The sequence below is a fragment of the Triticum aestivum genome, chromosome 7B (genome assembly GCF_018294505.1).
Source record: "Triticum aestivum cultivar Chinese Spring chromosome 7B, IWGSC CS RefSeq v2.1, whole genome shotgun sequence".
Taxonomy (NCBI): domain Eukaryota; kingdom Viridiplantae; phylum Streptophyta; class Magnoliopsida; order Poales; family Poaceae; genus Triticum; species Triticum aestivum.
Genome location: NC_057813.1, coordinates 610,394,645 through 610,409,415, shown reverse-complemented (window position 1 = coordinate 610,409,415; position 14,771 = coordinate 610,394,645).

The window sequence follows — 14,771 nt, the reverse complement described above, 5'->3', positions numbered from 1 at the left end:
GATGAGGCTGAAGGTTATGGTGTCTGTTCAGTGATGATGGTGAGCAGACATTTTTTGACAGTGCCATGATCATCATCATCAACATTGATCAGTTGGCATTTGGAGCTGATCATGAAGGTATTCGCAAGATCTTCCAACAGCTGAGGGATAGTCGCCATAATTTTTGACATCATGTCATGAAGCGCCATGAAAGAGTCAGCTGCATCCATGGCAGGCTGGAAAGGCATGTCCTGGTTCTGCACAGGGTTTTGTGGTGGCGTTTGGACCATGGGCACAGCATCTTGGTTCTCCTCGGGAGCATGGTGAGCAGCAGGTGCAGCATTAGGATTTTGATCATCATGGAAATCAGCGTCATGCCAAATACCACCAAAAGGAGCAAATGGCATGGGGTGCATAACTCCATCAGGAGGGATTGGGTCCTCATCTCCACCCATGGCTCCAAGCAAATCCGCATGCAAGATATAGACCGCACAAGTCCATGACTGACCATGACCATAATCATCAAGACTTTCACAGATGACATGGCTAACAGGGATATCTAGCAGATTAGGCACTCTGACTTTAACAAGAATACGAGCCCTATTTGACATGTCACGGTTCCAAACAAGGAATTTAGCAAATTCACTAACAGCTTCTCTAACTTTGTCAGGCCTCCAAGCCTCAAGAGGGAAGTTCACCAACATAATCCAAACGTCATGGGTAAAGGTGCAGTCTCTATGGTTGATACCTCGGTTGTGACGAATGATCCTCAAAACAGAATCACCGACGAAGTATGGGCTGTTGGCGATGGCGGTGTCGATGTCGCACGCGTTGCGGAAGCGGACGAAAGCAGCTCCCATCCCGCAGCGAGAGATCTCCACGATGCGAAAGCCGCGCTCGTGGTCAAGGAAATGAGTGATGAGCATGGCATCCGTCTCGAACTGATTTGGGTCCGGCGGTGGTGCAAGGGAGATGATGGCCCAGTCGCTTGACTGAACCAGGGGCTCGTCGCCGAGATAATGGTAGGTGCGTCGGCGTCGGTTACCGTCAGCATCCATGATGGCGGTGCCAGGAGGGAGAAGTGGCAGCGGGTCGCATGGGTAGGTGGCCATGGCTTCGTTGGTGGGAAGGTGGGCGGCGGAGGTAGAGAAAGTTTGTGGAGCAGAGCACGGTTTCGAGGCAGAGCAGAGCGAATGACCGGGCGAGCAGGTTGGACGGGGGGGGGGGAAGGGGGGTTTTGGGGAGACGAGTCGACGTGCCGGTTATCGGGCGAGGGCGTATGGTTGGTTGGCGGGTGAGATTTTACCCGATACTTGGGCGCAGATTTTTTGGAGTTGAAACAAAAATGAAATATAAGCCCGTATCTAAAACAACCACGGCATCTGAACTGATTTTTGCAATCCGCACGAGCATGGCCAAAGGATAAGCATTTACTGCAGAAAAGAGGATGAGGATGCGGTTGAATATGAGGGATAATGTTGGGAACTGATGGATGGGCCTGTGAGATAATGGTGGTAGGGTTTGAATGGGCCGAGTCCAGTCTAGTACTGTCCTCAAGGGCAAGAGGATCAGTGGTTGGCAAAATGGGCTGAGGGTTGGAAGAGTGGGCCGATGTCGCGGCACCAAGGTTTGGATTTTGAACGGGGATGATCGCGCCCGCGGTTGGCACGTGATCCGAGGAAAGTGCGGGTTGGTTTGCATGTGATACTGATCCAGCCAACGAAAAAGGAAGAGGTTTTCGGTGGCGGAGGGGGGATGACACCGTAGTCCATTCGAGATCATGCTCATAGAGCCAATAATTGTATTCTCTGATCCAAGCCGGACCGCCAAAGCCCCAAAGATGAAAGTGGCAATAGAACAATGGGCATCTAAAAGATCTAAGGCGGTAGATCATAAATCCCACCGCTTTTGAGACTACAGAAAATTTATAAACTCCCCCCCCCCCCCGAATGTGGATGACATGAAACCCCGAAGGTAATCCCCCAAGACAAGATTGAAGAGCAAGGCCAACATTCTCAATAGAGAGAGGGAAATTTGAATGACTAAAAGACACAACAAGATGGAAGGCAAGATGAGGTTCGAGGCAGTGAACCTGAGTAGAGAACCTGGCTCTAACTTGATCGGTGATACCCACCCCCGGTGAGAGATCCAGGAGGGGTGGCGCCATGATGGCCGAAGCAGCTTACATGGTTGGGGAGTCATGGATCGCCGGAGAGGTGGATGGAGTCGCCCTTGCGGTCGCCAGAGGGAGGGGGGAGGTGGGAGAGAGCGCCATCCCAGTTTTAAGGTAATTCCACATCAATGGAATATTTTATAATAGCTCCCTAATATTAGGAGGATATGTTATAAAGAGAATTCACCCTTCCCTCGATTTAAATGGATCGAAGATCCATACAATTTATTTAGTTGAGTTGAGATGCAAAGGTTAATGACATGATGGCATTATGACATGATGCAATGCAAAAATAAAAGAGCAAGCACAAAAGAAACACAAGGCAAAACTCGGAATAGCTGGAAGTCTTCTGGAGCGTCGGTCTCGAGGCGTTACATTATAGGCGGCACGCAGGCTCGCGGCTAATGCATCTAATACTAATAAGCAAGACTACATCAGTCCCAGGAGGAACTGTGAAGGTAGTCATAGCCTGACAGCTGGTAGTGAGGCAACGGATAGTCCTCCACGTCAGCGGCCTAGGGGCCGCGGATACTCTGGTGTAGAACCCGATGCTCAGGTGGCAGAAGAGGACCAAGTGCGGGAGAGTAGCCTCCCACCTCTGGCCAACCGACACCATGGGGCATCACGGTTCTAGCTGGGTAGACCGCAGAACGCGACAGCTGTCTTGATAGAACAAAGGGGTGCAACAGCATCAGAGCACTGTAAAGGTGCTGACGGGTGGTGTAAAACTCGTGGCAAAGAGCTCGGTTAGCTCGGTCTAGCCCATCAGCATGCAGAAGAAGGCTCTGATGGTAGAAGGGCTCTTGGGTGACAGTGGACTAGGCAGCAGTGTAGTATCCCTCCGCACCAACGTCGGATGCGATAGCACTATGCTTGAAAGGGGAAGTGTCCAACGCCCGATACTCTCCACAAAGACATGTCAGAGCAGCATAAGCAGCATCGTAGACTGCCATCTTGATGGTTACTCCAACACCATGAGCGGTGTGCAGCACAGTACTGGAGTCATACTCCCGAGAGTAGAGGTGGACGATGGCATGGTACTGCTCCTGGTTAAAGTCCTGGAACTGCTCGTACATGGTGTACTCAGGGTGCCAGCGATAACCCAGATAGGTCATCATCGCAGCTAGCATAGCAGGTGATCTTGAGGCACCAATGGCCGTCGTGTGGTGCACGATCTGCCTCGTGGGTTCCATCTGAAAACAAAGACGTTTCAATGGAGTCAAATGACAATGTGGGTATTATTCAAAAAACTATCCTACAGAATAACTATGGCTTATCCAACTTTGGGGTGAATGTGGTAACGGGATCCTAATATTAGAGTTAGTAAATTCATTTAACCCAAGTAGGAGAGAGTTCAGAGCCCCAGAGTAAAGGTCGAGGAGTAAAAGATCCTAATACCACCCAATGGCGACGTGGGCCCGTAAGACTCACAACCATGTTAGTAAAAGTTTTGTAGTGACTAGACTCGACTTGGCCAAGGTGTGTGGAAGGGGGATTGCTATAGGCAGTCGGCTCTGATACCAACTTGTGACGCCCCCGATTTAATCGTACACTAATCATGCACGCAAATGTGTACGATCAAGATCAGGGACTCACGGGAAGATATCACAACACAACTCTAAAAGTAAAATAAGTCATACAAGCATCATATTACAAGCCAGGGGCCTCGAGGGCTCGAATACAAGTGCTCGAACATAAACGAGTCAGCGGAAGCAACAATATCTGAGTACAGACATAAGTTAAACAAGTTGCCATAAGATGGCTAGCACAAACTGGGTTTACAAATTGAAAGAGGTGCAGGCCTCCTGCCTGGGATCCTCCTAACTACTCCTGGTCGTCGTCAGCGGCCTGCACGTAGTAGTAGGCACCTCCAGTGTAGTAGGAGTCGTCATCGACGGTGGCGTCTGGATCCTGGGCTCCAACGCCTGGTTGCGGCATACGAGGAGAAAAGGAAAGAGGGGGAAAGAGGAAGCAAAGCAACCGTGAGTACTCCTCCAAAGTACTCGCAAGCAAGGATCTACACTACATATGCATGGGTAATTGTGTAAAGAGGTAATATCGGTGGACTGAACTGCAGAATGCCAGAATAAGAGGGGGATAGCTAGTCCTATCGAAGACTACTCTTCTGGCAGCCTCCGTCTTGCAGCATATAGAAGAGAGTAGATTGATGTCCTCCAAGTAGCATTGCATAGCATAATCCTACCCGGTGATCCTCCCCTCGTCGCCCTGTGGGAAAGCGATCATCGGTTGTCTCTGGAACTTGTCTGGGTGTGTTTTATTAAGTATCCGGTTCTATTTGTCATAAGGTCAAGGTACAACTCCGGGTCATCCATTTACCGAGGGACACGGCTATTCGAATAGATCAACTTCCCTGTAGGGGTGCACCACATAACCCAACACGCTCGATTCCCTTTGGCCGGACACACTTTTCTGGGTCATGATCGGCCTCGGAAGATCAACACGTCGCAGCCCCACGTGGGCACAACAGAGAGGTTAGCACGCCGGTCTAAATCCTATGCGTGCAGGAGTCTGAGCCCATCGCCCATTACACACCTGCATGTTGTGTACGCGGCCGGTGAGCAGACCTAGCAACCTCCATTACAAAGGAAGTTGCGTTATGCGGTCCAACCCGATGCACGCCGCTCAGTCGCTGACGTCAAGAAGGCTTCGGCTCATACCACGACGTCGAGTGCCCATAACTGTTCCCGAATAGTTGGTTAGTGCGTATAGGCCAGTGGCCAGACTCAGATCAAATACCAAGATCTTGTTAAGTATGTTATTTTGAAGTAACCGTAGACGCCGACCAGGGCCAAGCCCACCTCTCGCCTAGGTGGTCTCAACCTGCGCTGTCGCTCCGCCACAAAGTAACAGTCAGGGGCCGTCAGGAACCCAAACCCACCTCTAACGGGATGGAGCCACCTGTCTTTTCAGCCCCCATATCCAAATCACTTGCGGGTACTCAACGAGCCGACCGACTGTAGTCACCATCTGTATAGTATGTATATATGTATAGTATATACCGGTGATCACCTCCCGAGTGATCACGGCCCGATAGTGTAGCAAGGCAGACTGACAAGAATGTAGGGTCACTGATGATAAACTAGCATTCTATACTAAGCATTTAGGATTGCGGGTAAGGTATCAACAACTGTAGCAACAATGACAGGCTATGCAACAGAATAGGATTAAGCGAAATAGTAACATGCTATGCTACTCTAATGCAAGCAGTAGAGAGAAGAATAGGCGATATCTGGTGATCAGGAGGGGCTTGCCTGGTTGCTCTGGCAAGAAGGAGGGGTCGTCAACTCTGTAGTTGAACTGGGCAGCAGCACCGCCGGTCTCGTAGTCTACCAGAGAGAAGAGGGGGGAAGAAACAGTAAATACAATGCAATCATAAGCATGATGATGCATGACATGACAATGATCGGTGTTAGGTGTGCCCTAACGCGGTAGTAGGTGATACCGGCGAAAGGGGGAAACATCCGGGAAAGTATCCCCGGTGTTTCGCGTTTTTGGACACATGAACCGGAGGTGAAATGTTACAGGTTCACTATGCTAGGGATGCGTGGCGGACGAACAGGCTGCGTATTCCGATTCGTCTCGTCGTTCTGAGCAACTTTCATGTACAAAGTTTTTCCATCCGAAGTACGGTTTATTTTATATCATTTTTTTAAAAGATTTAATCATTTTTAGAATTTATTTGATTATTTTAAATCAACATTATCGAGAATAGTGTATGGTGACATTATCATGATGTCAGCATGACGTCAGCAGTCAATATGGCATTAACTGGTTCAAATTGACGGGTGGGTCCCTCATGTCATAGACTAAGGCTAACTAATCATGATTAAATACTTTAATTAGGTGATTAGGTTAATTAAACAAAATTAGTTAAGTTAATTAATTCTTTAATTAATTAATTAATTGATATTTCAATTTTATTATATTATTATTATTATTATTTCTCTTTTTTCTTAACTTCTGGGGCGTGGGGTCCCCTAGTCAATGGCCCACAGGGGCCTTGACGGGGCGGGCACTGGATGCCCGACCGGGCGCGTGCCCGACGGGAGCGACGGGGCGAGGCCACCGGGGTGTGGCGGCAGGCGCAGGATGCAGCGGGGCGGCTGACAGAGGCCACGGGGAGGGCGCGACAGGGCGACGTGGTTCGCGCGCGGGCGCGTCTTGGCGGCTAGGGAAGCAGGGCAGCGTGCACGCGTGTGTAGCGGGCACGCGCAGGATGCAGCAGCTGCTGCACGAGGAGAGGCTACTGATGGTCGGCGGCGGGAGCAGCGGGGCGCGGCCGCAGGCGAGCGGGGCAGGGGAAAGCGGCACGAGCGGCAAGGGGACGAGGCCGCGGCGGGGCGCGCGGGCACACGGGGAGCGGCAAGGGGACGAGGCCGAGAGGAACGTCGGAGGCAGGGCGCGGGAGCGCTCCACGAGCGGGCGCGGCCACGCACGAGCGGGGCGAGCGCGGGGGCTGCAGTGGAGGTGGCGACAGCGCCACAGCACAGCAGCAGTTGCTGCAGCTCGCGGTGGGGCACGGCCAAGAGCGGCAAGGGGGGCGACGGTGTGGCCGACGCGGTGGTGCGCGTGCATACGGTCGGCCTCGAGTAGAGGGAGGGAAGGAGGAGGACGAGGCCGTGGCCTCACCGGGATTCATAGGGACGGGGCAGCGGTGCATGAGGAGGAGAACGGAGACGGCGTAGACGGAGTGGAGGCAGGCCAGCGAGGAGGAGGAAGCAGGCTGGCGAGGGAGCTCCGGCGACTGGCGGCGACGGCGGCGTGCAGGAGGTGGCGAGGTGTCGGCATCGTGGTTCGTTCCCCGATCTAGATCTGGATCAGGGAGGGAGGGAGAGCGATGTGGGGTGAGTGGGAGGAGAGTGGGTGGGGTGTCGGTTAGAGTTTCCACCGGCAGGGGGGTTATGGGGAGTGTGGGATGGCCGGCGGGGCCAACTGGCCTGGTCGGCCGGTAGCTGGGCCGGTTGGCCCGAGGGGGTCTTTTCCTTTCTTTTTTTGTTATTTTTCTGTTTTTGTTGTTCTTTTTCCTTTTTCTTTATTTTCTTTTCTATTTTAATTCATTTTAAGTATTTAGGCATTTTCTAAAAAGGTGTTTACTTCACCATAATTACCTATGCAATAATGGACACAATCCGAACATTTTTGTTTTAAGGTTTGAAAACTTTGGTTGTTTGTCGTTAATTCAAATTTGGATTTGAAACATTTTGAACTAACACGTGAGTAGCAACAGTAAACGAGGTGATGTGGCGTCAATAACGTGGGAGTATTGTAGCACGATTACCTGGGTGTTACAATAATAATGAGCCAATGGTTTTGTGTGGGTAAAGGAACACTTGATACCATCATGTTGATGTGTCTTTTAGAACGAGAGGATACCTTAATAGTCTAGTCAATGTTTGGGAAGAGCCGCTTACATCCACTTTTTTGCGTTCAAGGAGTTTGAGTGGTTCAACATAGAATTTATGGTGCGCAAGCCTTAAAATTAGCTTCCATGTGTAACATGTAGTACACGTAAAATCCAAATATCGGTAGAATTTAGCATTGCTTTAGTCATAACCAATGGATTTTCTGATAATTTTTGTTTCAAGTTAATGTCGGGATGACCAAGGCGAGTATGCCAAGTTTGTTACTGAAAGACATTCTGGGAAATTGTCTTGTACGCAACATCTGCTACAGATTTTATAGTATGTGTAGTGCCATCCTTATGGTACATAGAGAATGTGCTTTACATATTGGTTGTATATGGTACCAAAAGATATTTCTCATCATCGTTATCACAAGTTTTGACATGAAAACTGTTTTAACATATATCTCCATAGTTTAGTAGAGTACGAGTTGAACAAGGATATGTCAAAAACATCTTTAATGTCACTCAAGTACCCATAGAGATAATAATATGACCCGAGTTGAGCCAACAATTACATCATCGCATCCAGCGATTGTTAAAATATTTCATTTTTCTCTTAGTAAGAGTGGAATAGTTTAGTTCCCTGAGTATAGAGTTTGTGGTGCACATGTCCACTAGGCATTTATCCTCTTTCATTAGATTGACCCCCTAAGAATACACACACACACACACACACATATATATATATATAGGGAAAATCCATCCTACCACCCGGTGGCAGTTACCCCACATGTCTCATATACTAGCATGTGGTACTATATATACTATTTTATTATTTTAAATATGTTCATATACTATATCTAAAATATTTCAAAACAAGTTACATGAAAAAATTGCATATGAGCCCATAGTTTTTGTTATATTTGTGAAATACGTACATATTTGTACGTAAAAAAGAGCATACTCAAAAAATGGTACATACTACCTAAATATTTTGTATATATACTACCTAATCATTGTTATATACTACATACTACACGTACATACTCTCGGTTTCGAGAGATACTACATACAATATACAAAACGCAAGTGGTGGTAACTACCACTGCTTGTAGGAAACATTTGTCATATATATATATATATATATATATATATATATATATATATATATATATGTATGTATGTATGTATGTATGTATATATATATTATGATAACACCCCTTAAGAGTCTTATTCTGATAACACCTAGGCTTGTTCTGCTAACAGTTGTGGACTACAGAAACCCTCCGAACGAGTTGTCCACCCTACACTAACCGAACCACAGTGGAGTAAAAAAACACCCCACGCCCCCACCTTCTTCCTCCCGTCTCATTCCCCACCATCGCCCCACCGGCCATCGAGTCATCCATTGGCGCTGTTGGAGCTCATATTCACTAGTAGAAAAAGGCCCATTTAGCCCGGTTTATAAGGCCCATTTGTCCCGGTTCGGGAACCGGGACTAAAGGGTCGGTACTAAAGCCCAACACCTTTAGTCCCGGTTCTTATACCAACCGGGACAGATGGGGCTCCACGTGGCCGCTGCGGCTTGCCCAGGTAGGGGGGCCTTTTGTCCCGGTTGGTAGCACCAACCAGGACCAATAAGCGTCCACGCGTCAGCAGTTCAGGGGCTAGGGTTTTTGTTTTTTCTATGAACACTACTAGGAAAAGGCCTACTAATGGCACACCAATTTTGCCTACTAATGGCGCATCACTGGTGCGCCATTACTAGCACGCCATTAGTAATTTTTACTAGTGGCGCACCACTGATGCGCCATTAGTATCTGCTATACTAATGGCGCACCACTGGTGCGCCATTAGTATAGGCCACAGTGCGCCATTAGTATAGGCCACCGGTGCGCCATTAGTATAGGCCGCGGTGCGCCATTAGTATTGTTGAATTTTGAAGGCGGGAAAATAATAGTGGCGCACCGCTTAACCCCCACCGTGCGCCATTGCTATTTTTGAATTTTGAATTTGGATCTAGATCGTGATTTTTTTGCCCATTTTTTGCTAGTTTTTTTGCTCGTTTTTTGGCACGATATTATTTCAAATTTTGTTCCTGATTTTGGATCTTGTACGTTCTTTTGCCGTGTTCTTTTGTCGGAGAGGAGTTCGCCGGAGAGGAGGAGGAGGAGGTCACCGGAGAGGCGCTCGGCTACATCGCCGGAGAGGAGGAGGAGGTCGCCGGAGAGGAGTTCACCGAAGCATCGGAGAGGAGGAAGGAGAAACCATGAGGGAATGGGAGGAGAGGAGGGAGGAGGAGCTCACCGGAGAGGAGGGAGGAGAAACCGTGAGGGGATGGGAGGGGAGGGGAGGAGAGGAGGGACGAGGAGGTTCCCGGAGAGGAGGAGGTCGCCGGAGAGGAGGAGGAGGTCGCCGGAGAGGAGAAGGAGGTCGCCGGAGAGGAGGAGAAGGAGTGGAGGAGAGGAGAGGAGGAGATGGAGTGGAGGAGAGGAGAGGAGGAGATGGAGTGGAGGAGAGGAGAGGAGGAGATGGAGTGGAGGAGGTGCGCCCAGCCATATATACGACATAGTAATGGCGCACCGTGGGCAGGTGCACCATTACTAACTTTTTATTTTATTTTTTTGACTTATTTTAAATTTTGAAGGCGGGAAGATACTAATGGCGCACCATGGGCCGGTGCGCCATTAATAATTGTTTTTTGTTTTTTTTGACTTATTTTGAATTTTGAAGGCGGGAAGATACTAATGGCGCACCATGGGCCGGTGCGCCATTAGTAACTTTTTTTTGTTTTTTTGACTTATTTTGAATTTTGAAGGCGGGAAGATACTAATGGCGCACCATGGGCAGGTGCGCCATTACTAACTTTTTTTTATTTTTTTGACTTATTATAAATTTTGAAGGCGGGAAGATACTAATGGCGCACCATGGGCAGGTGCGCCATTAGTGAGTTTGAATTTTTTTTGAATTTTTTTGCCTCTCCAGATATTAAAAGCCCCGTATCTTTTTTCTGTTAGGTTTTTGAGGATTTTGAAAATGTTTAACGGGGTTCCCCCGGTTAAATTCGAATGTAACTTTTCGAGTAGATGATTTTTCATATAAAAAACTTTTTCATCCGAGTTAGTATGCAAAAGTTATGCCCATTTTTACAAATTCTCGAGAGATTTTGCAAATGAAGTCGAAATTCATATTTGCAAATTTTCCCAACAACTAGACCACATATCACATGGGAAACTTATTTTCTTTTATTTTTTTGACATTTTCATCACTTTCTTTTATTTTTTTTAAAACTGAAAAGGCGATCCACCGGGGGGTGCATTCGGTGGAAGTGGTGGCCAAGTTACTAATGGCGCACCGTGGCATGGTGCGCCATTACTAGTTCAACTAGTAATGGCGCACCACTCCCACGGTGCGCCATTAGTAGTTTTGACAAAAAAATTAAAAAAAAATTTACTAATGGCGCACCCGCGATGTGGTGCGCCATTAGTATTTGGACAGTAATGGCGTACCAACACATGGTGCGCCATTAGTATATAGTAATGGCGCACCACATGTCTGGTGCGCCATTAGTGTCAATTCCATCTATAGCCCTTTTCCTAGTAGTGGAAAGGGGGGGGGGGGTTGGGGGGTTTTGTAGGGTTAATTTAGGGGTTTCACATATTGTGTTAGCTAGCTAATAGAGAGAAGTGTCCTCTCTTATCTCCGTGCTTGGTCGATGCTACATACTATACGTATAGAGAGGACTCGACACGCTAGCTAGTAAGCAAATGAAGGAAACCATTAAGTACAGAAGATCATCATGAACATATACAGAGAGAAGTGATCGACATCTCCTTCTCCAGGAGATTGGTCGAACAACAAGTTTTCGTATATCTATCTGATGCTACTGGCTATACATAATGTGTAAGATCTCTTACAATACCCTAACATATGAACTCAAGTTCCAAATGGTATTCTCCGACTTTATTGATGACGTGGTTAACAAAGAATCCAGCCAATTCCTCTTGAATTGCTCGCATGCGATCTTGTGTAGGAGTTCATTCCGCATCTACTACATATAACTTGAATAAGGGGGTCAATACATATATATGAATGAAACTCAACAGAAATGATGGTAATAAAATAAACTTGTGAATATTTTTTCTTACGCACTTCATATTGCCTTTTATAGTAGCCCCGCCTATTCTTGGTCGTCACATTGTAGATGAACTCGCAGACGTAGTATCCACAGTAATTATTCCCGGCTTTCTGCCACAAGCACTTTACGAGAATTAGAGGTCAATCAAACTGATAATGAAGCATTATAAATGGCATTGATGAAAGTAGCTAGAATCAACAGGAGATGCGCGGATATGTCAAAAACATCCTTAATGTCACTCAAGTACCCATAGAGATAATAATATGACCCGAGTTGAGCCAACAATTACATCATCGCATCCAGCGATTGTTAAAATATTTCACTTTTCTCTTAGTAAGAGTGGAATAGTTTACTTCCCTGAGTATAGAGTTTGTGGTGCACATGTCCAGTAGGCATTTATCCTCTTTCATTAGATTGACCCCCTAAGAATACACACACACACACACACACACACACATATATATATATATAGGGAAAATCTATCCTACCACCCGGTGGTAGTTACCCCACATGTCTCATATACTAGCATGTGGTACTATATATACTATTTTATTATTTTAAATATGTTCATATACTATATCTAAAATATTTCAAAACAAGTTAAATGAAAAAATTGCATATGAGCCCATAGTTTTTGTTATATTTGTGAAATACGTACATATTTGTACGTAAAAAAGAGCATACTCAAAAAATAGTACATACTACCTAAATATTTTGTATATATACTACCTAACCATTGTTATATACTACATACTACACGTACATACTCTCGGTTTCGAGAGATACTACATACAATATACAAAACGCAAGTGGTGGTAACTACCACTGCTTGTAGGAAACATTTGTCATATATATATATATATATATATATATATATATATATATATATATATATATATATATATGATAACACCCCTTAAGAGTCTTATTCTGATAACACCTAGGCTTGTTCTGCTAACAGTTGTGGACTACAGAAACCCTCCGAACGAGCTGTCCACCCTACACTAACCGAACCACAGTGGAGTAAAAAAAACACCCCACGCCCCCACCTTCTTCCTCTTGTCTCATTCCCCGCCATCGCCCCACCGGCCACCGAGTCATCCATTGGCGCTGTTGGAGCTCATATTCACTAGTAGAAAAAGGCCCATTTATCCCGGTTTATAAGGCCCATTTCTCCCGTTTCGGGAACCGGGACTAAAGGGTCGGTACTAAAGCCCAACACCTTTAGTCCCGGTTCTTATACCAACCGGGACAGATGGGGCTCCACGTGGCCGCTGCGGCTTGCCCGGGCAGGGGGGCCTTTTGTCCCAGTTGGTAGCACCAACCAGGACCAATAAGTGTCCACGCGTCAGCAGTTCAGGGCTAGGGTTTTTGTTTTTTCTATGAAAGGGGGGGGGGGTTGGGGGTTTTGTAGGGTTAATTTAGGGGTTTCACATATTGTGTTAGCTAGCTAATAGAGAGAAGTGTCCTCTCTTATCTCCGTGCTTTGTCGACGCTACATACTATACGTATAGAGAGGACTCGACACGCTAGCTAGTAAGCAAATGAAGGAAACCATTCAGTGCAGAAGATCGTCATGAACATATATAGAGAGAAGTGATCGACCTCTCCTTCTCCAGGAGATTGGTCGAATAACAAGTTTTCGTATATGTATATGATGCTACTGGCTATACACAATGTGTAAGATCTCTTACAATACCCTAACATATGAACTCAAGTTCCAAATGGTATTCTCCGACTTTATTGATGACGTGGTTAACAAAGAATCCAACCAATTCCTCTTGAATTGCTCACGTGCAATCTTCTGGTAGGAGTTCATTCCACATCTACTACATATAACTTGAATAAGGGGGTCAATACATATATATGAATGAAACTCAACAGAAATGATGGTAATAAAATAAACTTGTGAATATTTTTTCTTACGCACTTCATATTGCCTTTTATAGTAGCCCCGCCTATTCTTGGTCGTCACATTGTAGATGAACTCGCAGACGTAGTATCCACAGTAATTATTCCCGGCTTTCTGCCACAAGCACTTTACGAGAATTAGAGGTCAATCAAACTGATAATGAAGCATTATAAATGGCATTGATGAAAGTAGCTAGAATCAACAGGAGATGCGCGGATATGTCAAAAACATCCTTAATGTCACTCAAGTACCCATAGAGATAATAATATGACCCGAGTTGAGCCAACAATTACATCATCGCATCCAGCGATTGTTAAAATATTTCACTTTTCTCTTAGTAAGAGTGGAATAGTTTACTTCTCTGAGTATAGAGTTTGTGGTGCACATGTCCAGTAGGCATTTATCCTCTTTCATTAGATTGACCCCCTAAGAATACACACACACACACACACACACACACACACACACACACATATATATATATATATATAGGGAAAATCTATCCTACCACCCGGTGGTAGTTACCCCACATGTCTCATATACTAGCATGTGGTACTATATATACTATTTTATTATTTTAAATATGTTCATATACTATATCTAAAATATTTCAAAACAAGTTAAATGAAAAAATTGCATATGAGCCCATAGTTTTTGTTATATTTGTGAAATACGTACATATTTGTACGTAAAAAAGAGCATACTCAAAAAATAGTACATACTACCTAAATATTTTATATATATACTACCTAACCATTGTTATATACTACATACTACACGTACATACTCTCGGTTTCGAGAGATACTACATACAATATACAAAACGCAAGTGGTGGTAACTACCACTGCTTGTAGGAAACATTTGTCATATATATATATATATATATATATATATATATATATATATATATATATATATATATATATATATGATAACACCCCTTAAGAGTCTTATTCTGATAACACCTAGGCTTGTTCTGCTAACAGTTGTGGACTACAGAAACCCTCCGAACGAGCTGTCCACCCTACACTAACCGAACCACAGTGGAGTAAAAAAAACACCCCACGCCCCCACCTTCTTCCTCTTGTCTCATTCCCCGCCATCGCCCCACCGGCCACCGAGTCATCCATTGGCGCTGTTGGAGCTCATATTCACTAGTAGAAAAAGGCCCATTTATCCCGGTTTATAAGGCCCATTTCTCCC